This window comes from Pectinophora gossypiella, chromosome 16, assembly GCF_024362695.1.
Source record: "Pectinophora gossypiella chromosome 16, ilPecGoss1.1, whole genome shotgun sequence".
Taxonomy (NCBI): Eukaryota; Metazoa; Arthropoda; class Insecta; order Lepidoptera; family Gelechiidae; genus Pectinophora; species Pectinophora gossypiella.
Genome location: NC_065419.1, coordinates 6,883,545 through 6,896,176, shown reverse-complemented (window position 1 = coordinate 6,896,176; position 12,632 = coordinate 6,883,545). Strand labels below are relative to the sequence as shown.

The 12,632-nt window shown below is 36.1% G+C and overlaps 1 protein-coding gene across 1 annotated transcript in view; it reads right to left on the bottom strand.

Annotated features, from left to right (window-relative positions):
* Positions 1-12,632, bottom strand: part of LOC126373586 (transcription factor hamlet-like) — a 136,387-nt gene that overhangs the window by 76,357 nt on the left and 47,398 nt on the right. The gene's annotated exons all lie outside the window — the stretch shown is intronic.

Below are 12,632 nucleotides of genomic sequence, written 5' to 3'. Positions count from 1 at the left end.
AGTAGTTATCATAGTCGGTCGCACACTCATTAACATTTACTTCACGAGTCTTGAAGTAGTTTGTTGGGGGTGGATTCCCGTGTCTCCTCCAGTCATGTCCTGTCAAAGGTAGGTTTCTTGGTGTAAAATGTTGGACACCACTCATAGGCGTGGGAACTGGATTCCTTTGCGGTAAACGGAATACGTTACTGCGTGGGTTATAGTTGGGTGGCAACGCACGGAACATTTGCTGCGTGCGTGAAGGTCCAGGTAAGGGATTCTGAGGCTGTGGGTTGAATCTCATATGCTGCTGAGGGGGAGAGTAAAATTTGAATGGCTGCGGTGGCATATTAAATGGTTTATGTACTGGTACAGGTACCGGTGGTAAAAAGGTAGGGGTTGGTTTACCCTGTAATTGAGCTTTAGGTAGCGAATCGTTACGCTGTTGGAGATAGAGGGCGTTTAGTTCCTCTTGTACGAATTCCAAGGCCTTCTCAATAGTAGGAGGTCTCATGCACCTGATCCTAGACCCTAGAGGGTCTTTTAGTCCTCGCACAAAAGCCTGTAACGTAAGCTTCTTGTAAAGCTGACGTTTAGCCTCGATAGTGGTGGATAAGGTTTCATTCAATGTCACATATGTCATTATGGTGCTATATAAAGTCTGGCAATGGTTATAGAATTCTTGAGGAGATTTAGAGCCTTGCATAGCGAGTGACAGATCATTGTAAAGAGCTGTCTCGTCCCTTTGGTCAGCAAAGTTGTTGATTAAAGCATCACGGATACCTTGCCAGTTGTCTGGTACACCATTTGAATTTATAATCGTCGCAGCAGGTCCAGTTATCTTATTCAAGATGCCGTTAATTAGACATAAGTTTCCTAATTCACTGCCCTGAGCAGTTGACATGCAACTTACTACCAGTGCGTCACATAATTTTATAAATCTAACGAGAACGTTAGGGTTCCCGTCAAATTCGGGGACAGGGCGAAGTGCCTTATAAATTACATCAGGGTCGTGAGACATATTTACTTTCGTTTCAAAAATATCCTCTAAAATATTACCTAAATCAGGGCTATCTATAATTCTACCTAAATCTACGTTACGTTGCCTGCGAGCCTGCCTGATTGCAGAGTCGCTCGGCGTTGATTTTACGTTACGAAAAATTTTGGAAAGGAACTAGGAACTAACAGAGCAACACGAATAAGAAATATATTCAGTAACTCACATATACATCTCGGTTTCTCTGCAGTATCAATTTCTGGATACTCCTCCTGGCTGTGCAGCTCCCGTAGGTTCAGGATACTCGAACTGGACTTGAAAGCCTCCAGGTGGTCCGCGGATGTAGCGATGTGTCTTCGATGTCCGGAAGAATGCGTAGTTCACGAACCAGCCCGCGAGTATCCTACCGACTGCGCCAATTACGAAAGCGACAGTCGAAGGATGTAAAAAAAACCGAAATTTCTACAAATTAATTTATTGGAATTTCTTCAAGATAGAAAAAATACACTGTTTTACTTAATTAACTTAATACTAATCCACAACTCGACCCGACCGATGCGTGTGTCAAAGTGGTTCCCAGGGCTCGTCTTCGAGGTCACACGCGCTTCCGATGCGCCGCTGCTTCAGCAGTTTCCAGTTTCTATTGCGAAACAATCTAGGCCATCAATGGCGTCATATATTAGTGCCGTGTGCAGCGTTGGGGTGTAGTCAGCATTATACATAGGGGATGATGACGTAACAACTTATTAAAGTACTGATGCAGTTAACAACAAACAATATGTCTTAATACAACACTTTATAATTCTAATACAGTTAGTTACAGATGCTACTTGCTACTTCCAGTAGCATTTGCTTGGTAAGAAGTAGTAAATTTTGAGTTGTGAGCCCTTATGCTACGTTTTATTATGAACCAACTATACAGAGTCATCATACAAGTTTAAGGCGATTCGCACATGACGCGGGTTTTGTGGCGGGGCCACCAAGCGGCGGTGCGATGTTTGTGTGTCATACAAAAAGCAAATAGCGAGAATGGTTAAAGTTGTTTCTAAAGAGTTGAACGAAGTCTATCACAGTCAGATCACAAACGTAAGCTTATGTGCAAACTAGTAATACAATTTCCATGTAACATTGTAACGGCGTCTCGCAACATCTTCCATAAAGAAATATATTCATGTAGAACACTTATTTAACAGAATGACTGTGTTTGCCTCAGTGACACTTCGAGTTTCCTTTTATGTTTAGTAATGATCTAGGAGCTTGCATAGACTTGAAATTAGAGTATGCAGAGGAAGACATCTAAGTTGGTGAAATTTTTAGCATTCGTGTCATATTTATCTCTCGAATTACATATATATATATAAACTCACGCTTATTTCCCATTGGAGTAAGCAGAGACTGTGGAATTCCATTTGCTTTTTTTATTTCTTGAATTACTTTAAAATTTCTCTACATTGAAGTGCCAAATTTTAGACACTATACTGTAAGCTCCCACTAAACGGTAGGATAATCGAATATAGACATTTCAGTAAGTGGTGGTGAAAGTAGCGAGTGATTGCAATAAATTGTGCCTATTAAACAAATCGATAAGCCACTTTCCGTTTTATAAGCCACTTTTTTCGCTTTTTAAGCCTCTTTACGCGTGAGTGAATCGTGAAGATGCTAGCTTCGTGACTGGTCGCAAATAGTCCAACTTTAAAAGTAATAATGACGATTTTCGACTGGTTGCCATAATGCATCAGAAACGAGTTTTAATAAAAGCCCTTTTAAAATAACTGTACGATTTGTTTCAATGTGATAGTTACGTAAATAGCAATTTTGTTGTTATCAATCGAAATTATAAGTAAAGTTCTTGACTAGTTTCTTTTATAAAAAAGAAAAAAAAAACACGCAGCTCTTGGCAAGCAGGGACAAGCGTGTTAACCATTACACCACCGGGTCCTCCTGTTCATGCGAAATTCTTTCGATCTATATATCGTCATCAAGCCATCTATCTAGACTATTGAGTACTAATATTACTTAAAATACATATTATCATAAAAAGCAAAATGTATTGTTGGAATAAAAAAAAATCTTAAAATATATATTTTTTTCAATAATTTTTTTTTGTGAGTGTAAGCCTAAGCAAAAAGCAGAAAAATGTGGTTTAAATTTTTACCCGGATTGAAATTAATTGGAAGAAATCGAAGTTTCGAATCGGAATCGAAAAATCTATTTAGTTTTAATATCAATTCCTCCGTTTTGCCGTGAAAGACTCGGAAGAATCGGAGTTTTGTTGACGAAAATCACACATAAGTAAATGTGACTTTTCATTAAAGCGCTTATGTGGTTTTCTCTTTAAAGCTACGATATGCAAAAAGGTTAATAAATCACATAATATATATCGGCAGTTCTAGATTATAATTCTTGTAAGGTGAACTAGAATTGCAGTCACACTTCCGCCCTGTAATGGAAAACGCATCCGCTCCACATATTTTCTCTCGGAAAAGTACTTGCTTTAATATCATCTAGTCGGTTCGAGGAAATATTATTTAGTGTCTCTTCGAAATATTCTCCATTTTATGTTTTGATTTACGCCATCATAAAACCTGTATGTCTTTCAGTGAGCTTTTATTGATGTGATTTAGAGTAACAGCATTAAGAATATTAATAAAAAAACCCTTTAATCTCAAAATCTAAATTATTCGTTTTATTTACTTAAAAAAATATAAATCGAGATTATTTTTACATTAGTTTGATAGAAATATCGGAGTAATTTTCACTTTATGTACTTATCAGTTTAAAGACACTTCAACATGTGCTTATTAATACATTCACTAAAACAAATATTCACAATAGTCAAAAACTAGTTTCACACTAGTCAAAAATCAGTCACTTTTTATTAAACGTCAAAACACGAAATTACTATGGAATTTGTATTTAAAAGTAACCTGGGGAATCATAGAATACGTGACAAAATGGCGCATTATTACATTTTTCTTTATTAAAATTAATAAATAAATGAAATAGAAAAAAAAATATTTTGTCACCTTTAGATCTGTCTTTATTTAGTAACCAGAATTACATCATTATTTACCTTTTACCTAGGAAACTACCCAATTACGTGCCGTCTAAAGACATAGTAGTTCTCCGCAAGAATACTTGTGCGTTCACCAGTACCCTTGCAAATCGCTCTATAAGCACAGAATAGGCTTTATAAGAAAACGACTCGGTTCTAGAGTAGTCTAGTTAACAGTAAAATAGAATAGGTACTCATCAGGGGCCTAACTACAGGCTCGTTTCCATCTGGTCTATGACTATTGGAATGGTGTAATCGCGTATCGGTGGATATCGTACCCCGTTCAATCCACATGATATCTCTATTTGAGGTGTGTGTAACTGCTAGCGTCAGGCCGGGTTTCCACTGACGCGGAGATGAGCGGAAAAAAGCGGAGACGTGCGGATTTGACCAATCACAGCGTTCGAGAGAGCGAAAAACGAAGACGTTCTGTCACTCTCTCCCTCGCGGTGATTGGTCGATTCCTGCACATCTCCGCTCCTCTCCGCCCAGCTCCGCGTCAATGGAAACGCAGCCTTAGAGCGTTGAGAAAATTGTAGTATTGCCATAGAATAACAAAATAATACTACGTAAAGAACGGTAACTCCCCGCCCGCACCAATTCGTATCGGGCGCTGACCTCACCCCCCCTGTCTTAATGGCCGTAACCCGTTAAGGAGTATGGCGCAGAACGCGCGCACTGCATCTCGCTCGCACGTACGTGTTCTTTTAATATTTTTGAGTGGAATTTAAAAATTCCTATGCTTGCCTATATTTTAAAGAACTTTTTATTTTTAACCGACTTAAAAATAGAAGGAGGTTATCAATTTGGCTCGTATGTATGCATGTAACATTGTTGGAATTGCACAATGTTCTTAGGGTGGTATTAATAAACTTATCTCAGCTGAGACTGCCGTCAAGACCATGTTTTTTTATAAGAACTGTCACATTGACATGATCTTGAGGGCAGTCTCGAAGCTGAGATTAGTATATTAATACCACCCTTAGTCTAGGTGAGAATCTAAATGTGTATAATAATTGTCTTTGTATGTGTATGTCAACCAATCACCGGAGCAGCATGGTGGAGTATGCTCCATACCTCTTCCGGCTGATTATTAAATATACATGTTTGCTTACTGTTTCTCGCCATTTGCGCGCAGTGGTACAAGTACCTTAGACTCTCCATAAAAGTACATTTGTACGCAAATTCTATTGCATAGCAGTAGCTATTTACATATTCAAAGGTATTAGGATGACCAATCAGGATTGCTTACGTCGTAATTCGTTGGCTTATAAGTGGTTAACTTTGTGTAGTACTCTGTAATTATTATAGATGTAACATTTTGATGGGATTTTCAAAGCCTCTGCGAAGTATGTGGATTAACGGCTTTATGAAGTGGATCTGACTTTATTAGAAGGTTCATAATCGTAACTAAAGCAACATAATATAAGCTCACGACTATGTACTGACTGTCGCAAGTCATAAAACAAAATATTTTCATAAATATATTTATAAAAATGAATCTTTCCTTCTGGGAAACTGTGAAAGGCGTACATACTATACAATAAATAAAAATAAAATTGCTATTCAAAATTATAGATTAAGTAAATCAAAATCAGCTTTTTGAGGGTTATAATATTTTACAATAAAATACCAAATAATATTTGGAAATTATCAGAAAACAATATAAAGCTCAATATGATGCTTACTTTATGTAAAAAAGCTTATTAAGTATAAGATTAATGATTACTTAAATGATAAGAAATCCTGGTATTAAATGTGTTCCTCTAGTTATTATATAACTTGAGATGTATGCCTACATTGATTTAAAAGATGTGTTGCTGTTGCAGTTTCTTGTCATTTCTTCTCCTCAGCCATAACACCTTGCGAAATGACGTAGATTCAAAAATGTTAAATTGACCTTCAACAATTTTATTCAAGTTCGACAAGTTTGTTTATACGTTGAATAAATGATTTTGATTTCTGATATCCGAATTAGGGTAGTCAGAGGTACATCCATCGCAAGTTAAACTAAGCACCCATGTCACAATGAGCTTCAACGTGATAAGTAATAAATAAACAACGTAGAAATATTTATTTATACCTACATTTGTTGTGTCTACTAGGTACTAGTCATTTGTTGCCCCTTAGAATATTTAATTATAGTAATATTAATTGTTTAGACATTCAATACTTAACTTTGATACAACTGATGTTTATTAGAACGTAATAAATTTTGCAACGGCTAAGATTGATAGCTCATAAGTGCTCAAACAGCCGTTGTGCATCTTATTTTATGAATTTACAACATTTTTACAACGTGTTAAGATCCAGTAATAAAGCTTTGAATAAACAGGAGATTAGTATTACTTGATTAGGTTGTTTCTAACAAAATTGGCAATTATTCGCCGTCAGTTGCATGATTATACTTACTGGTTAGTTAGTCCACTGTTTCATATTTAAACTGTAACAAGATATGGTAACCAGGGTACTTTGAATATAGATTATAGTTACTTGTATCAGTATTGAATGTGTTTATCTAAAAGTCTAGCTGTACTAGTCGTTAAAACCGACAGACAAAGATTTCATCTAGAACATCATGTATTTTCTTAATCTACGTAATTTTACAGTATGTTTGGCTGAGAAGAAATACAAGAAACTGTATCTTTAAAATGTGTGTATAGATAACTTGTTATCTAAATAATAAAAGACCGAGTTTTAAATATTTAAAACTCGGTCTTTTTATTATTTAGGTAATCATTCCATGTGCGCTTTTCTTGGTCTTCCCCTTCCTCTCTTTCTTTGTAGCTTCCTCCTATGAGATTAAAGAGAAGGCGAACGTCGTGTCTTATAAGAAAGTGAAAGAATTGGCCTTTGATAGACAAGAATAGAGAATGCTACACCGACAAGAGTAGGCTCTTAAATGCATGCATGACATGAGTTTGCTGTGATGATATTTGAGTATGCTTGACAAAAGTCATCATCATCTCCCTAGCATTATCCCGTTTTTCACAGGGTCCGCTTACCTAACCTGGAGATTTGACAGGTCCTGTTTTTACAGAATCGATTGCCTGTTGACCAGCCCAATACAAGTTTGGTCACATACCTTCGAAAATGCATTTCTCGGGAATGTGGGTTTCCTCACGATGAAAAAAGTCACAAAACTGTATTGCCTATCTACTAAAGTCTCATCAGTTCTCGATATCTTATATCAAATTGAATCCAGTCCTGTGTTCAGATATCTCTAATTTATACGGTATCTCAATTTTATACGGTATGTGGTAAGTGTGGGTTGATGCGGTGATACTATCATAGATAAGAAGCACTATCATTGATACTCGTCTCATTCTCACTTATTTGCGACATAGGGGGCTTGTGTGAAGCGGTATTAGAATCTTACTAAGAGTATCAGAATAAGCAGAAGATGGTAGTTTCCAACTAGTCAAATCAGTTACTTTTTAATAAAAGTCAAAACAGGAAATTACTGTGGAATTCGTATGAAAAAGCAACCTGTGGCGTCATAGAAAAACGTGACAAAATGACGACATAATTACATTTTTCGTAAATAAGTTAAATAGAAAAAAATATTACTAAATACAGAAAGTACAAGTATTTTATGAAGATACGTTTGCAGAGTGAGTTACAAGAGTAGCAGACGAAAACCGCGAAATATTCAATTGTGGATGACCGCAAATGGTGCGAATCCGTTGCTTTCGCGGGTATCGGCGCCGGCGCAGAAAGTAGGCTAGATTTGCGGCGTTGTTTGATAACTTCTACCTCAGATGAATAGTGATACACATGCCTTCTCACTTTGTTACTAAATTACCTTCGCAGGTTCCATTGGAAATTGTAGATTAGTCTGCCTTTGTGTGGACGAAGCTCGTGCCTTGGAGTGACAGTAGAGATTAGTGATTTAGTGATGAGATTCTGGCCTTCGTGGCCCAGTGGTTGAGCGTTGGGCTCACGTGCCGGAGGTCTTGGTTTCGAACATATCACAAAAATCACTTTGTGATCCCTAGTTTGGTTAGGACATTACAGGCTGATCACCTGATTTTCGGAAAGTAAGACGATCCGTGCTTTGCAAGGCACGTTAAGCCGCTGGTCTCGGTTACTACTTACTGATGTACTTACTGTGTCCCCAAATGGGTAGGCAGAGGGAAAATAACACAACATAACATAATCTTACGATTACATCCCAGTTGGGGTAGGTTATATCCATCGTAAGATGAACAAGTACCCACCGAGCTTTCTGTTAGACCAACTTGATAGGACGGAAAATTCAACAACTAAAATTGTACAATTGGCTAAGAATATTTTACAATACTTTATGTTACTATTAATTATATTAGTTTGCATGCCGACATTGATGTGTATGTAACTTTGGCGAAACGAGTATTATACTTTTACATAACTGATTTTTTATTCACCCTGTTTGGAGCTACTCGTATTTGCTCTATATTCTATTGTATTCTATTTTATAGAATATACGATCAGTCAAAACGGATTGATATTGTCACTTAACATATCCGTTTTTATTTAAAATATAATAATATGTACTTACTGGTTGAATCAGGCATAGGCTATTCAAGTTCTAAAGAACTTAAACGTAAACGTTATTATACTAATTTAGGTAGAGATATATAGTTATCCACTATCGATAATTGCAAATACATATCCAGGATAGCAAACAGAACCTTCAGCCACTTTCTCACTAAAACAATTCCCTGCTTCGCTCTAAGCAGAGTCTTTAGATAAAATAGATAACATTCTTATCGCTGTATAGAACAACAGTGAAATCTGCGGTTTCTCCATCGATGCTAATAAAATACAACGTTCAAACTCTCTGTAATTTATATTCTATTAGCCACAGGCCCCGGGCGAGCTTCTTTTGTTTCTATTGAAATAATTACCTGCGCAACTTGTTTGGGATAATACAAATTATGTTATTAGAAATTATTGTAGGGTTCTGTTTTGACAAATTGTGTGGGTGGAAGTACTTGTAGTTGTAATTGCATACTGGCTTTGTTGATAGATAATTTTTTTTTTAATAAAATCAACACATGATCTGTCAATGCGTGAACATCGAGAGGCATTTGTTTCAAACTAGTAGTTATCTAAATTATTTTTTCTGCTCATAGTTTAGTTCGTACTTATTAATTAATCATAAATTCACCGCATACCGTTGAATCGAATCAAGTAATTTGTTGTGTAAATCAAATTATTTATGGCTGTCGTTTATAATGATAGATTTTGCTAAACACGAAACCTTCAACAGTTTTCAATAAACCAATCCGGTTTGCCCTTACAACGAATTATGAAAATTATGATCGATCATGATTGGTCATTTAAATAGTTCATTTTGAAGCGTTTATGGAAATTGATAGTTAATTCGTTGTTAAGACAGATTGACTGATTTGATATACGGTACGGAATATTGATGAATGGTCCTCAAGACTCAATCTATGTAAGTATTATATCGTTTGTAAAAGATTGTAGATAGTTACGCCTGTGCCACACCCCGGAAACTCCATACACGTAAGTGCGAGGGAGACAGAGAGTTCGCACGCGCTCCCCCTTACTCGTGATAACATTTTGTCACGGTCATTTTATCGATATAATTATGTCGTTTTGTCGATTGGTGCCAATATGTCAACCCAAATAAGTCATGTCGTTCTGTCAAAGTATGAACAAAATCACGTGACACGCGTGTTATGAGAAAAAACAAACTTATCGATTTGGACAAAATATATTGAATCGATCGATAATTCTATTTAAGACTAAACGATAAAAAAGTAAGACGCAGACGGAGAGACGCGAAGAGGAATAGCTCGCCGCCCAATACGAATTGGTTCGGGGCGGAAAGCGTTTTGAGCATTTGCTCCAGTATACATTTAAACACCTTTAAAATATCAATAGCAAATCAACAGCGCCTACATTCTTTGCCGTGTGTCTGGTTGACTCTCTTTTGTAAAAAAAAACTTTTATTTTGGCGCAATAAAACATATTTCAATTTGAATTCTTTCTGAAACTGGTCAACTAAAAGTCTTCACGGTTGTCCAAGTACTGTCAAACGTGCGGACAATAAAATAAGATTTGTAGACCAAAGTACGCAGTTACTGGTTATTTTCTAAGCACTAATGACAGTCTGTGGGGTGTCATTATGGACGGCAGATCAGCTGTAACGTAACCACCGCACACTTGCACAACGAGATGGTGTACACTGGATAGGCAAAAAGTTTTAATTAAAAAAAAAGAATTGTTTTGGATTGTAGTCAAAAAGGACTAAATTAGATATGATTTTGAAAAGTAATATGGTAACTATTAAAGTTCGTAGAGTAAACAGAGCTAATTATTTTTATTCAAATGATTGTCGTTATTTCAATTGCCGCGACAGTTAGTGTAACTTCATGATTCATGTTCACAATTTCGTAATTAAAGTGGATGTAATTATGGATTCAATTTCAAATGGCTATTTACATACCTAACTAGATGTTAACTACAAAAATAAAACTTAACACAACTATATTATTATTTAAAAAAAATAAATAAAGAGGATAATGAATGAAGAAAAGAAAAGCACTAAATTTTGTTTTTTAATTTTCTTTCTTACTATTAAAATAAAAAAATGTAATTCAGTCTTATAAATGTCTATGATCGCGTGACTAAGTTTCATTAAGTAGCGTGTGTCAAAATTATTGTCTGACCTCAGGAGATGAGAAGTATTAAATCTACGCCACTTTAAAACTCGTCTTTCTGCCACTTTGTTATTACTTATTAATGTTTCTGTTGTGATAATTTGCGTACTGAGTTGGAGATTGCATATTTATAAATAACTTCATTTTATAAAACAAAAACTTCTGCTTAATAGGAAACGAAAGGAACAAATCCGTCGAGACTAATGCTCACAGTGTGGATTGTGAGGTCTCTCTGAAGAACCGTATCTGAAATGAGGTGATCCGTTACTAATTGGTTTGTCACATATGCTAAAAAATCGACAGCCAGTGGGGAAGGGTTCTCGAGTAGAGACCGCGTCTTGGGAAAGGTAGTTCTTCTTGTAACGTGTGGGTTGTGAGGTGGATTACCAATCCCATCAACCCTGGCGTCAGGGTTACTATTGAGCCGCCAAAGGCTCCTAACATGGCTCATGTGACGACTACTAACTTGCATCAGTAAGTAGTAACCGAGACCAACGGCTTAACGTGCCTTCCGAAGCACAAAAGGGAAAGGTAGTGCAGGATGCTGATAGAATAACGACATCCGTAAGGTAGCTGGCAGCGGCTGGAGGAGAAAATCCGAAGACTGCCCTCAGTGGCGTGCCATAGGAGAGGCATATGTCCCAGTTGTGGACAGCGTAGGCTATTGATAATGACTTTAATACCAAATGTGTCTGCAAGTTCATGAACCTCTGCCTACCTTGATAGAGATTAGTCACGAAGAGTTGAAGTACGTAAATGGTCTATGATTTAATTCAAGATCACATGACGTCGCGAGTAAAGTGAATGTAATTTGTGAAATTGCTTCAATTTTCACTGGAATCTGCTACGAGGGACATTCCGTGCAAATTTCCCTAGCGGTCATACTTCGTGCAATAAAATGTACTTATACATTACATTACTAGGCATAAGGTTTACTAACTGGGTCAATATTTAGATGAGAATTTAAACAATTATGACATTACCGGGAAGACAAACAAAAAAGCAAAACGTGTTCTAAAAAAGTGTTTTTTATTCGTTCTCAGTCCAGTAGAAAGCTCTTCTATCTCTATAATTCTTTCCTATCTGTATTAGCCTTTTAAAAAACTGCGTCATCATCTCCTTAGCGTTTTCCGTTTCTCACGAGGTCAGCTAACCTAAAATGAAGATTTGACAGGTCCGAGTTTTTTCAGAAGCAACTGCCTGTCTGACCCTCCAACCCGCGAACGGAAAACCAGTTCAATACAGGTCTCGGAAATGTGGGTTTCTTCACAATGTTTTTCTTCACCGATGTAAACGTGATAATCATTTATAAAACAAACATGGATTCAAATAAGATAATAATGACCATGGACCAAGATAATAATTAAAATAGCAACGGAATTCAAGTTTTCCGTCATATCCAGAATTTATGCACAGGGTGTTAGTGACAATATAAATAATACTGAGGGGAATGATTCAGACCTGTGTTCCTGTCGGAAAATGAATGAATACTTTAGTGAAGGTAAAATCCATATTTCACATCTTAGCAAAAGTGCTCTATTCAGTAAAAGTATATTAAATATGTGTGCTAAGATTTATAATCATCTGCCTTTAAGTATACATAAAATTGATAATATAATACTTTTCAAACGGAAATTGTATGAACATTTGGTAAATAAATGTTATTATAGCATTAATTCATATTTAAATGACAGATACTGAATTGGGAATTGAATATTTTTTTACTATTGTTATTCTAATATTTGACATTATTGTTATTGAATTATTACTACTTTGTTGACGTTGCTTTGTTTAATATTAATATTTTATAAATGTGTTTCCGATTTATTTTAATGTATTTTATTATTATTAATATTTTTTATAAGCATCTAAATAGACATTTTTGTGTTAAATATTTGTATGCCGATCAGGCTGGACATGTTGAAAC